Source organism: Hyla sarda, chromosome 4 (assembly GCF_029499605.1).
Source record: "Hyla sarda isolate aHylSar1 chromosome 4, aHylSar1.hap1, whole genome shotgun sequence".
NCBI lineage: Eukaryota > Metazoa > Chordata > Amphibia > Anura > Hylidae > Hyla > Hyla sarda.
The window spans coordinates 25687143-25699840 of record NC_079192.1 but is presented as its reverse complement, the minus strand read 5'-3'; positions in this window follow the sequence as shown (position 1 = coordinate 25699840).

Below are 12698 nucleotides of genomic sequence, written 5' to 3'. Positions count from 1 at the left end.
TGGATGGAGCAGAATCCCAGGGGGAACCAGGATACTGCATCCATACCAGGATAGCGCCAAACCGAATCCGCCAACCAGTAACCGCATACAAGGATAAAGAACATACATATATGTAAATTAGAGAGACCGCACAATAGAGTGACGTCTGTCTTTGAATCCCGGTAATGGTATGCTGCCTTCCTCAAATTCGTGAATCTAAAAAGAAAAAGAAAAAAAGAAAAACATAATTAAAATCAGCTTGCAGGATGTGAAAATTAGTACCACAAGATGTTTCTTTAATACAGGTAACAGATGTCGAACTAAACTTAACCAGATACATTCAAAATGCCAGGGGTGACAGTAAACTCTACATTAAGTCCTTGTGGGCGGAGCGAGTTTAAGGTATGTATCCAACGAAGTTCACGTTTTTTTTAGCATACTAGTACGATCTCCCCCATATTTAAGGGGGGGGGGGATGTGATCCAACAGGGTGAATTTTAGGTCTCGTTCAGTGTGGCCGGCCTCCAAAAAATGTTTAGAGACCAGCAAATCTGAACGTTTTTTTCGAATTGAATAACGGTGTTGGTTGATGCGGTTTTTAAACATCAACGTAGTTTCCCCAACGTAAATCAAGTTGCAAGGGCAACTGAGTACATAAATTACATAATCCATAGTGCAGGTTAAATAAAATTTAATATCATATTCACGTCCTGTCGCTGGATGTTTAAATGATGGATCCTTAATCATGTAGGAGCAATTTATGCAATTTCTGCACGGATATGATCCCTTGGACTGTACAGTAAGAAAAGATTGTTTATTGGATGTATTAGATGAGATGTCGGCTCTAACCAATTTGTTGCGCAAAGATGGAGGTCTCCGAAAGGGCTTTAAGGGTTGTGTTTGAAAATCCTCTCTCTCAGGGTAACTATTTTTAATGATGTGCCAATGTTTCCTAATGGTCTCAGACAATTTATTAGAGCTACAGTTGTAGGTAGATACAAAAGGTATATGTGTCATTGAAAAACAGAGACAATTTGAAAACGAAACGAAAAGACTGCTTTCATTAAATTTACATTCTATTACATTAAGCGAGTATTATAAGGAACAGAAGATCCCACGTGGGATACGTATTCAACCCAGAGAAAATGCTTATGCAAATGACAGTGAATTTCAGCAAAGATATGAGTCTATCTCCAACGAATATGCTTTGGACTTATTATTGTTGAATCTTGAATTTCTACAAAGAGATGTTGTTGCCGCCAAAACCAAGGTTGCACTATTGGAGTCCTCACTCAGAGATGTACTCACCGATGCCGAATGTGACACTTTTATTGCTAAACAAACTGCATACTTACAAAAACTTAAAATTGAACAGGAGAACATTAAGAGACAGAAATGGTCTTGTGACACTTTAGACTATGCCAATGGGCGTGTATACATGTGGAGTGATCTTACTTATAACATAAGAAGGAATAAGAAAGTAAAGGAGTATAAAAATGCATCTTCAACAACATTTATTAATCAACCTTTTACTCCCATTGTAGAGAATCCAGCTTTTTTAGGTCAAAGCAACTCTTCAAGAGAGCAACCCGACAAGGAGGTCAACGTCATAAATGAGCACGTAAAAACCAGAGGACAACAAGCAGCAAAATCAACCCCAGCACCGCAACAACCACAGCTGAAACACAAGATCAAAAGAAAGTGGTAAATATCTCTTCTGTCACATTAACCAATGAACAATTAGAACTGTTATCTCATGGATTGAACTTTTGCCCATTTAATAACCCTGATTGGTTTCAGACCGAAACGTATCAATGTTAAGGGGGAGTCTGCCTCTACTCAGGTACAGTCAGATTCCTCACCATTTAGAGCTTCTGATTTTTCACTGAGAAATCCTAGCTCTTTCCAGCCTCCCGTCTGTTCAAGTGCAGTGGACACGTTCCACGGCCTGGTCAAACGTGATCTGGAAAAGCTACGAACTAATCCTCCCATAAAACGGTACAATCTTTCACAGGCACAGAATTTGGAACTTCAAGGACTGATCCATGACCTCATCATCAAACCCGCTGATAAAGGCGGGGCGGTTGTGGTCATGGATCGGTCCAAATACATCACAGAAATCATGAGACAGTTACAGAATACATCCACTTACAAGATTCTTAGACAGGATCCACGGCCCTCTATTGAATTAAAGATTACTCAGATAATTCAGGAAGCGTTTACTTCCGATCTCATAGATGAACACTTATCACAATACTTAAAAGTATCACATCCCAAAATGCCATTACTTTACATTCTCCCTAAAATTCACAAGACTTTGCTAAACCCTCCCGGAAGACCCATTGTCTCCGGGAGGGATTCAGCAACAAGTCACATCTCCATATTTTTGGACCAAGTACTTAGAGTCTATGCCACATCTGCAAAATCGTACATACGAGACACTACTCATTTTATTACCCAGCTACAACAAGTTTCCATTGAAGAGAAAGTCATCCTTGCAACATTGGACATTTGCAGTCTATATACATCTATACCACATCAGGGGGGCATTCAAGCAGTTCTAAATGCCATTTCATCAGATTTTTCTACAGAAAAAAATACTTTCCTGATCAATTTGTTGATCCTTGTACTTGAGAACAACTACTTTACATTTAACGACCAGATATATGCCCAAATCGCGGGGACCGCGATGGGCAGAAATGTGGCGCCCACGTATGCTAATATATACGTGGGTGCCATAGAGGAGTCATCTATCTATGTATCGCCCCATTTCGACCATGTGTTGAAGTGGTGGCGGTACATAGATGATGTTTTCCTTATCTAGAGAGGCAGCGAATCAGAATTACATGTTTTTCACAATTTTCTTAATTCCATCAATCCATCTATTCAATTTACCTTGGATTATTCACATGAATCAGTACATTTCTTGGATACCATGGTTTCCATTATTGACAACAATATCCATACTGATTTATACATTAAAAGTACAGATTGCAATTCTGTCCTCCAATACAATAGTCACCATCCTAGACACATTGTTCGCTCCCTGCCGACTAGTCAGATGATGCGGGCCCGCCGTATAGTCAGCAAGGAGCCCAATGTGTTGCCAGTTTTGCATACAATGGCCAATAATTTTGTAGGGGATACCCTGCCCATCTTGTAGAGCAGAGCAAAACAGCTGTTCTCAATATGGACAGGGAAACCCTATTACACTCAACAATACCATCAAAAACAATAACACATATACCTTTTGTATCTACCTACAACTTTAGCTCTAATAAATTGTCTGAGACCATTAGGAAACATTGGCACATCATTAAAAATAGTTACCCTGAGATAGAGGATTTTCAAACAGAACCCTTAATGTCCTTTCGGAGACCTCCATCTTTGCGCAACAAATTGGTTAGAGCCGAAATCTCATCTAATACATCCAATAAACAATCTTTTCTTACTGTACAGTCCAAGGGATCATATCCGTGCAGAAATTGCATAAATTGCTCCTACATGATTAAGGGTCCATCATTTAAACATCCAGGGACAGGGCGTGAATATGATATTAAATTTTATTTAACCTGCACTATGAATTATGTTATTTATGTACTCAGTTGCCCTTGCAACTTGATTTACGTTGGGGAGACTAAGTTGATGTTTAAAAACCGCATCAACCAACACCATTATTCAATTCGAAAAAAAGGTTCAGATTTGCTGGTCTCTAAACATTTTTTGGAGGCCGGCCACACTGAACGAGACCTAAAATTCACCCTGTTGGATCACATCCCCCCCCCCCTAAAATATGGGGGAGATCGTACTAGTATGCTAAAAAAAACGTGAACTTCGTTGGATACATACCTTAAACTCGCTCCGCCCACAAGGACTTAATGTAGAGTTTATTGTCACCCCTGGCATTTTGAATGTATCTGGTTAAGTTTAGTTCGACATCTGTTACCTGTATTAAAGAAACATCTTGTGGTACTAATTTTTACATCCTGCAAGCTGATTTTAATTGTTTTTCTTTTTCTTTTTAGATTCACGAATTTGAGGAAGGCAGCATACCATTACCGGGATTCAAAGACAGACGTCACTCTATTGTGCGGTCTCTCTAATTTACATATATGTATGTTCTTTATCCTTGTATGCGGTTACTGGTTGGCGGATTCGGTTTGGCGCTATCCTGGTATGGATGCGGTTTCCTGGTTCCCCCTGGGATTCTGCTCCATCCAGGGGTGGGACTGTCTGTGTGCGATTGCACATAGTATAGACCCAGGCGCTGTCCGTGTTCGCCCCACAGTGCTGCAATATATGGGCAAAACACAAGCTATCTATACATCTTGCCAGCAAGCAACATGGCGTTATGCGCCAGCAGGCGAGATGCGTGCAAGCGCACAGACACTTAGAGAGCCGTCCCTATGGTGACCGTGATGCCGGCTGATGATTGACTCAAGGTTTTAGTGTGTCATAGGCGCGCAGGCGCACTGACACACAGCACGGCGTGCACGCCATAGAGTACACAGCGGCATCACACGCCATTACAGTATGCTGTCTCACCCGGGAAACTAATGTAGGTATGTTCCGCCTACCTCATTATTCTCAATACATGCAATTATGTATTTTTATATATTATACTGCACTTTAGAACCGGAGCATCTCATTAAGAATGCACTTTTTGTACACTAACTGCTCCGGTATAGAAATTGTATATGTTTACTTCACTGATACACTTTGTAATGCAATTAATTTTTACTAATTGTGTATATTAATTTTATGTAATTAATTATCTCACTTATGTACAACTCATGTATAAATACTTTGTCAGTACCACTTATGTTAAGCTTGAGAAAGGCTGCAAGTGGGCAGCCGAAACGTCGCTATGCCGCCAGGCTAATAAATCCTACACTTTTTGCATTGGAATCTGGAGTGCTGCAATTTTTTCTTTGCTGTTTATCCTTTGACCCGTTACCTTGGACAACGAGTTGCTGGCACCCACCACCTTTTTTCCTTTTTTGGGTTGTGCTGCTCCACATCTACTTTAGATATGAGATAGATAGATAGATAGATAGATAGATATGAGATAGATAGATAGATAGATAGATATGAGATAGATAGATAGATATGAGATAGATAGATAGATATGAGATAGATAGATAGATAGATAGATATGAGATAGATAGATATTGTCAGGATCCGGGTACTGAGAGGATACTGGTGGTGGATCCTCTGTGTCAGTGGGGTGATGACGTGGGCCGTATCAGGGGAACGGAGTCTAAGGGGTTACTGGTATTCACCAGAGTCTAAAGGGTTACTGGTATTCACCAGAGCCCGCCGCAAAGCGGGATGGACTTGCTGCGGCAGGTAACCCCCAGGTCGTTCCACCCGATAGCGACTCAACCCCGACTGACTGCTGAGATAGGCGCGGTACAAGGGATTAGGCCAGAGCAAGGTCGGACGTAGCAGAAGGTCAGGGCAGGCAGCAAGGATCGTAGTCAGGGGCAACAGCAGGAGGTCTGGAACACTGGCTTGGGACATACAAGGAACGCTTTCACTGGCACAATGGCAACAAGATCCGGCAATACAGGGAAGGGGAAGTGATGTAATATAGACCAGTGCACAGGTGAAGTTACTAATTTGGACCAGGCGCACTGGCCCTTTAAATCGCAGAGAGCCGGCACGCGCGTGCCCTAGGGAGCAGGGCCGCGCGCGCCGGGACTGGACAGACGGAGGACAGGTCTGGTAAGCAGGCTGGGATGCGAACCGCGAGCGGGCGCGTCCCGCATCGCGGGTCGCATCCCGCATCGCGGGTCGCATCCCTGCTAGAGACACTATCACAGCGCTCCCGGTCAGCGGGTCTGACCGGGGCGCTGTGAGCAGGTAAATGCTGCGAGCGCTCCGGGGAGGAGCGGGGACCCTGAGCGCTCGGCGTAACAGTACCCCCCCCCCTTGGGTCTCCCCCTCTTTTTGGAACCCGAAAATTTGTGAATGAGGTCTTTGTCGAGGATGTTATCCTCGGGCTCCCACGACCTCTCCTCAGGACCGCAATTCTCCCAATCTATGAGAAATTTTTTGTTACCTCTGACCGTCTTAGACGCAAAAATTTCTTTAACAGAGAAGACATCGGAGGAACCGGAGACAGGAGCTGGAGCGACAACCTTTGGAGAGAAGCGGTTAAGGACAAGCGGTTTAAGGAGAGAAACATGAAAAGCGTTAGGAATACGGAGAGAAGGGGGAAGAAGGAGTTTGTAGGAGACAGGATTGATTTGGCACTTGATTTTAAAGGGTCCAAGATAACGTGGTCCCAGTTTATAACTGGTATACTTGATATACTTGGAGGAGAGCCACACTTTGTCTCCAGGAGCAAAGACAGGAGGAGTTCTTCTCTTTTTGTCGGCATGCTTCTTCATCCGGGATGAGGCCTGTAGAAGGGATTTTTGAGTTTTCTTCCAGATGGTGGAGAAGTCCCGGGTAACTTCGTCAACAGCAGGCAAACCAGAAGGGGTGGGAGTGGGGAGGGGGGGAAGAGGGTGACGGCCGTACACCACAAAGAATGGGGATTTGGCGGATCCTTTATAAAATCCATGGCAATCTGAGACCATGGTAGCTCAGGAACAGGCAGAGGATGAAGGAGACCGGCAGGCTTCTGGCGAGGAGTCTTGTCCCGGGCACAAACTGTACAGGCCCGAACAAAATCAGCGACATCTGCCTCCAGGGTAAGCCACCAATATAAACGAGAGATGAGTTGGATGGACTTCTTGACGCCAGCATGGCCGGCAAGGTGCGAGGAATGTCCCCACCTGAGGATCTTGAGGCGCTAGCTCGGAGGGACGAAAGTCTTTCCAGGAGGTGTTTGTCTGATAAAAGCTGGAGAAGAGGAGATCAGACACTCTGGAGGAACAATGTGTTGCAGGGGGGCTTCCGATTCGGAAGCATCAGAGGAACGAGAAAGGGCGTCAGCCCTGATGTTTTTGTCAGCAGGGCGAAAATGAATCTCAAAGTTAAAATGGGCAAAAAACAATGACCACCTAGCCTGGCGTGGGTTCAGCCGTTGGGCAGACTGGAGATACGAGAGATTCTTGTGATCCGTGAAGATGACAATAGGGAAGTTGGAACCCTCCAGCAGGTGCCTCCATTCCTCGAGGGCTAGTTTAATGGCCAGAAGTTCACGATCACCAAAGGAGTAATTTTTTTCCGCCGGAGAGAAGGTCTTAGAAAAGAAACCACAAGTAAAGTTATGTTCACTAGAGTTTTTTTGTAGGAGTACAGCTCCGGCTCCCACCGAGGAGGCGTCCACCTCCAGCAAGAAGGGTTTTGATGGATCAGGTCTGGAGAGTACGGGAGCAGAAGCAAAGGCAGTTTTGAGATGATTGAATGCCACATCCGCTTGGGGAGGCCAGGACTTAGGGTTGGTGTTTTTCTTGGTTAGGGCCACAATCGGAGCCACAATGGTGGAAAAATGCGGAATAAACTGTCGGTAGTAATTGGCAAACCCCAAGAAGCGTTGGATAGCTCGGAGTCCGGAGGGGCGTGGCCAATCTAAAACGGCTGACAGTTTGTTTGGGTCCATTTGAAGTCCCTGGCCAGAGACTAAATAACCTAGAAAGGGAAGAGATTGGCATTCAAAGAGACATTTCTCTATCTTGGCACATAATTGATTGTCACAGAGTCTCTGGAGCACTAGACGGACATGGCGGCGGTGTTCTTCGAGGCTAGAAGAAAAAAATCAAAATGTCGTCCAGGTAAACCACAACACAGGTATATAACAGATCCCGAAATATTTCATTCACAAAGTCCTGGAAGACAGCGGGGGTGTTACAGAGCCCAAAGGGCATAACCAGATATTCAAAATGTCCGTCTCTGGTATTAAATGCGGTCTTCCATTCAACCCCTTTCCTGATGCGGATGAGATTATATGCGCCTCTTAAGTCCAATTTGGTGAAGATGTTAGCGCCACATAGGCGGTCAAAGAGTTCCGAGATAAAAGGTAGGGTATAGCGGTTTTTTATAGTGATCTTATTTAAACCGCGGTAATCGATGCACGGCCGTAAGGAACCGTCTTTTTTGGAGGGGATGAAGACTTGCGGATGAATCCCCTCTTTAAATTTTCTTGGATGTAGTCCGACATGGCTTGAGTCTCAGGAGCAGACAGAGGATAGATCCTGCCCCGGGGTGGAGTAGTATCAGGAAGGAGATCAATAGGGCAGTCATAAGGCCTGTTAGGAGGCAAAGTCTCTGCTTGTTTTTTGCAAAAAACATCGGCATAGTCCTGATAGGCCTTGGGGAGACCTGGTATAGGAGGAGCCACTGGGGTTTGACTGACGGGACTGGGAGCAGATGTGAGGCATTTTTTGTGGCAAGAAGCACCCCAGCTCTTGATCTCCCCAGTGGTCCAGTCAAGGGTAGGAGAATGGCGTTGGAGCCAAGGCAAGCAGAGGAGAATTTCAGAAATGCAGTTAGAGAGGACCAGAAATTCAATTTTTTCATGATGAGGTCCAATGCACATTATCAGGGGTTCTGTGCGGTAACGCACAGTACAGTCCAATTTTTCTCCATTAACTGAAGCAATATAGAGAGGTCTGGCGAGACTGGTCACTGGGATGTTGAACCTAGAGCTGTCTCACCTTTGTGCGGAATCGGAGTGCGTCTTTCCTGATGCGGAGGACGGATAGGACAATCCTTCAGGAAGTGTTTGGTACTGGCACAGTACAGGCATAGGTTCTCATTGCGGCGGCGTGTCCTCTCTTGTAGGGTCAGGCGAGACCAGTCTACTTGCATAGCCTCCACGGCAGAAGGCACAGGAACAGATTGCAGTGGACCAGAGAAGAGAGGAGCCGGGGAGAGAAATCGCCTGGTGTGAACAAAGTCCATATCCTGACGGAGCTCCTGGCGTCTTTCGGAAAAACGCATGTCAATGCGGGTGGCCAAATGAATAAGTTCATGCAGGTTGGCAGGAATTTCTCGTGCGGCCAGCACATCCTTGATGTTACTGGATAGGCCTTTTTTAAAGGTCGCGCAGAGGGCCTCGTTGTTCCAAGATAATTCAGAGGCGAGGGTACGAAATTGGATGGCGTATTCGCCTACAGAAGAATTTCCTTGGACCAGGTTCAGCAAGGCAGTCTCGGCAGAAGAGGCTCGGGCTGGTTCCTCGAAGACACTACGAACCTTAGCGAAGAAGGACTAAACAGTGGCAGTGACAGGATCATTGCGGTCCCAGAGCGGTGTGGCCCATGACAAGGCCTTCCCAGACAGGAGACTAACCACGAAAGCCACCTTTGACCTTTCAGTGGGAAAGTAGTCCGACATCATCTCCAAATGCAGGGAACATTGCGAGAGAAAACCACGGCATAGTTTAGAGTCCCCATCAAATTTGTCCGGCAGGGACAAGCGGAGGCTGGAAGCGGCCACTCGCTGAGGAGGAAGTGCAGGAGCTGGCGGAGGAGATGGTTGCTGTAGCTGAGGTAAAAACTGTTGTAGCATAACAGTCAGTTGAGACAGCTGATGACCTTGTTGCGCTATCTGTTGCGACTGCTGGGCGACCACCGTGGAAAGGTCAGCGACAACTGGCAGCGGGACCTCAGCGGGATCCATGGCCGGATCTACAGTCAGGATCCGGGTACTGAGAGGATACTGGTGGTGGATCCTCTGTGTCAGTGGGGTGATGACGTGGGCCGTACCAGGGGAACAGAGTCTAAGGGATTACTGGTATTCACCAAAGCCCGCCGCAAAGCGGGATGGACTTGCAGTGGCAGGTAACCCCCAGGTCGTTCCACTCGATAGTGACTCAACCCCGACTGACTGCTGAGATAGGCGCGGTACAAGGGATTAGGCCAGAGCAAGGTCGGACGTAGCAGAAGGTCAGGGCAAGTAGCAAGGATCGTAGTCAGGGGCAACGGCATGAGGTCTTGAACACTGGCTTGGGACATACAAGGAACACTTTCACTGGCACAATGGCAACAAGATCCGGCAATACAGGGAAGGGGATCTATGAGCTTAATTCACTAAAGCCTGCAGGTCTTAATGTTGAATTTACTGTTACCCACGACATTTGTAACGTATAAACAGCTCTGCACACCTCCTGTTATCTTCCCTCTCCGTATAGGTATGGTTAATAACATTTTTATGCCATTTTATTGTATATACACTTTTTTCTCACCATTATCTTTTCTTTCTTTTTGCAGAAGTGGACCCGTGGCCCCTCACTCACCCATGTCAACCCTCTTGGCAGACCAGGCACCTCTCCTGTATACAACACCCCACCAGCACTTGTACCTGAGACCACCCCCTTCCTTGGTTGCCAACCTACATGTAGCTCCAGGCAAGGTGCTGTCACTTCTCCAGTAACGGGTAGCAGATATGAGATAGATATGAGATATATAGATATGAGATAGATAGATAGATAGATAGATATGAGATAGATAGATAGATAGATATGAGATAGATATGAGATATATAGATATGAGATAGATAGATAGATAGATAGATATGAGATAGATATGAGATAGATAGATAGATAGATATGAGATAGATAGATAGATAGATAGATAGATAGATAGATATGAGATAGATATGAGCTAGATAGATATAAGATAGATAGATGTGAGATAGATAGATATGAGATAGATAGATATGAGATAGATATGAGATCGATAGATATGAGATAGATAGATATGCGATAGATAGATAGATAGCAACAGGAGAATACAGCAGCACACTGCTAGCACAAAGATATAGATGAAACATGAGTATATAGATAAAACATGAGTATATAGATAGAACATGAAATCTATACAGCTGTAATGCAATAAATGAAGATATGAAACTATGAAAATATGAGGTACTTAGCTTGCAAATTTGGCACCAAACATATATATATATATATATATATATATATATATATATATATATATATGTTTCATCTATATCTTTGTGCCAGCAGTGTGCTGCTGTATTCTCCTGTTGCTGTATATTTAGCCCAGCAGCTTGCACCTGCAAGCCAGGTTTTTACAATAGTTTGGATCAATAGTGCTGGCCAATTTATCCTTTGGTTGTATTACACATACGGGGGAGTGGCTACCTCCATGTTGGCTCTTGCACCCCACCCGCCTCTATTAGGTGTATATAAGGTGCATTGGATGTTTCAGACCTTGCAATGCCTGCTGTACTGTTCACACAGAGGCATATACACAGTGTAGGGTCCTTCCCAGAATGAGGTCACCTTACCGTGGTGGGACGGTCCACGCTATTTGGCGCCAAATTTGCAAGCTAAGAACCTCATATTTTCATAGTTTCATATCTTCATTTATTGCTTTACAGCTGTATAGCTTTTCATGTTCTATCTATATACTCATGTTTCATCTATATCTTTGTGCTAGCAGTGTGCTGCTGTATTCTCCTGTTGCTGTATATTTAGCCCAGCAGCTTGCACCTGCAGGCCAGGTTTTTACAATAGTTTGGATCAATAGTGCTGGCCAATTTATTCTTTGGTTGTAGATTGATAGATAGATATGTGATTGATTGATAGATAGACAGATATGAGATAGATAGATATGAGATAGATATGAGATAGATATGATATGGATAGATATGATATAGATAGATAGATATGAGATAGATAGAAAGATAGATAGAAGGAGAGCAGCACCCTAGGCAAACAAGAATCGGTGCATGCAGAGTCCAGACCCGGGTGCTTGAAAAAGACCAGGGAGCTGGTTGAAATGTTGTTCTGACACCCTCACTGTGATGGAATAAAAACTTTTTTGGATTTTACTACCCAGTGTGCTGCGGATATTTCCATTTTTAGATAGATAGATATGAGATAGATATATAGATAGATATGAGATAGATAGATAGATAGATAGATAGATAGTTTGAGATAGATATGAGATAGATAGATAGATAGATACAGAGCAAAAGACGACCATAGCACTCACAAGATGAGATGAAGGAGTAGCTTTATTCCATCACAACGTGACTGCTGACGTTTCGGCTACGCAATTATAGCCATTATCAAGCATTTATGTTAATTTTTCTTTAACATAAAAACTTGATTTCAACAATACATAATTGCCTTATGACACCTTCTTTTTAACCCACCACACAGTTGGGGTTGACACAATCCTTTCTAGTCTATAGAACTCCAACCTACAGGAGCAAAGAAAATGGCCACTATGCAAAATGTCTGGCTAATCTGGTCTTCTCCAATTGGTGGTCTTTTGGTAAGGTTTTACTGTACTACAGGATAAAAATGTACTGCTTTGGAATAACAAATCATATGCAAACAAATGTGTCTCCATGGTTACACACTACAAAAAAAAACCTGTGTGTAGTCTGACCCTGCAGTCATGTGTTACTATACTACTCTCATCTCTACTGTCTGTAGGGCTTAAAGGGGTTCTGTGGTGGGGAAACATTTTTTGCCAATCAACTGGCTCCAGAAAGTTAAACGGATTTGTAAATTACTTCTATTACCCTTCCAGCATTTATCAGCTGCGTAAACTACAGATATACTACAGAGAAATGTGTGATTTTTTTTTTCCAGGCTGACCACAGTGCTCTCTGCTGACACCTCTGTCCATGTCAGGAACTGTCCAGAGCAGGAGAGGTTTTCAATGGGGATTTGCTTCTAATCTGGACAGTTCCTGACATGAACAGAGGTGTCAGCAGAGAGCACTGTGGTCAGACTGGAAAGAACTTCACAAATTTCTCTGTAGTATACAGCAGCTGATAAGTAC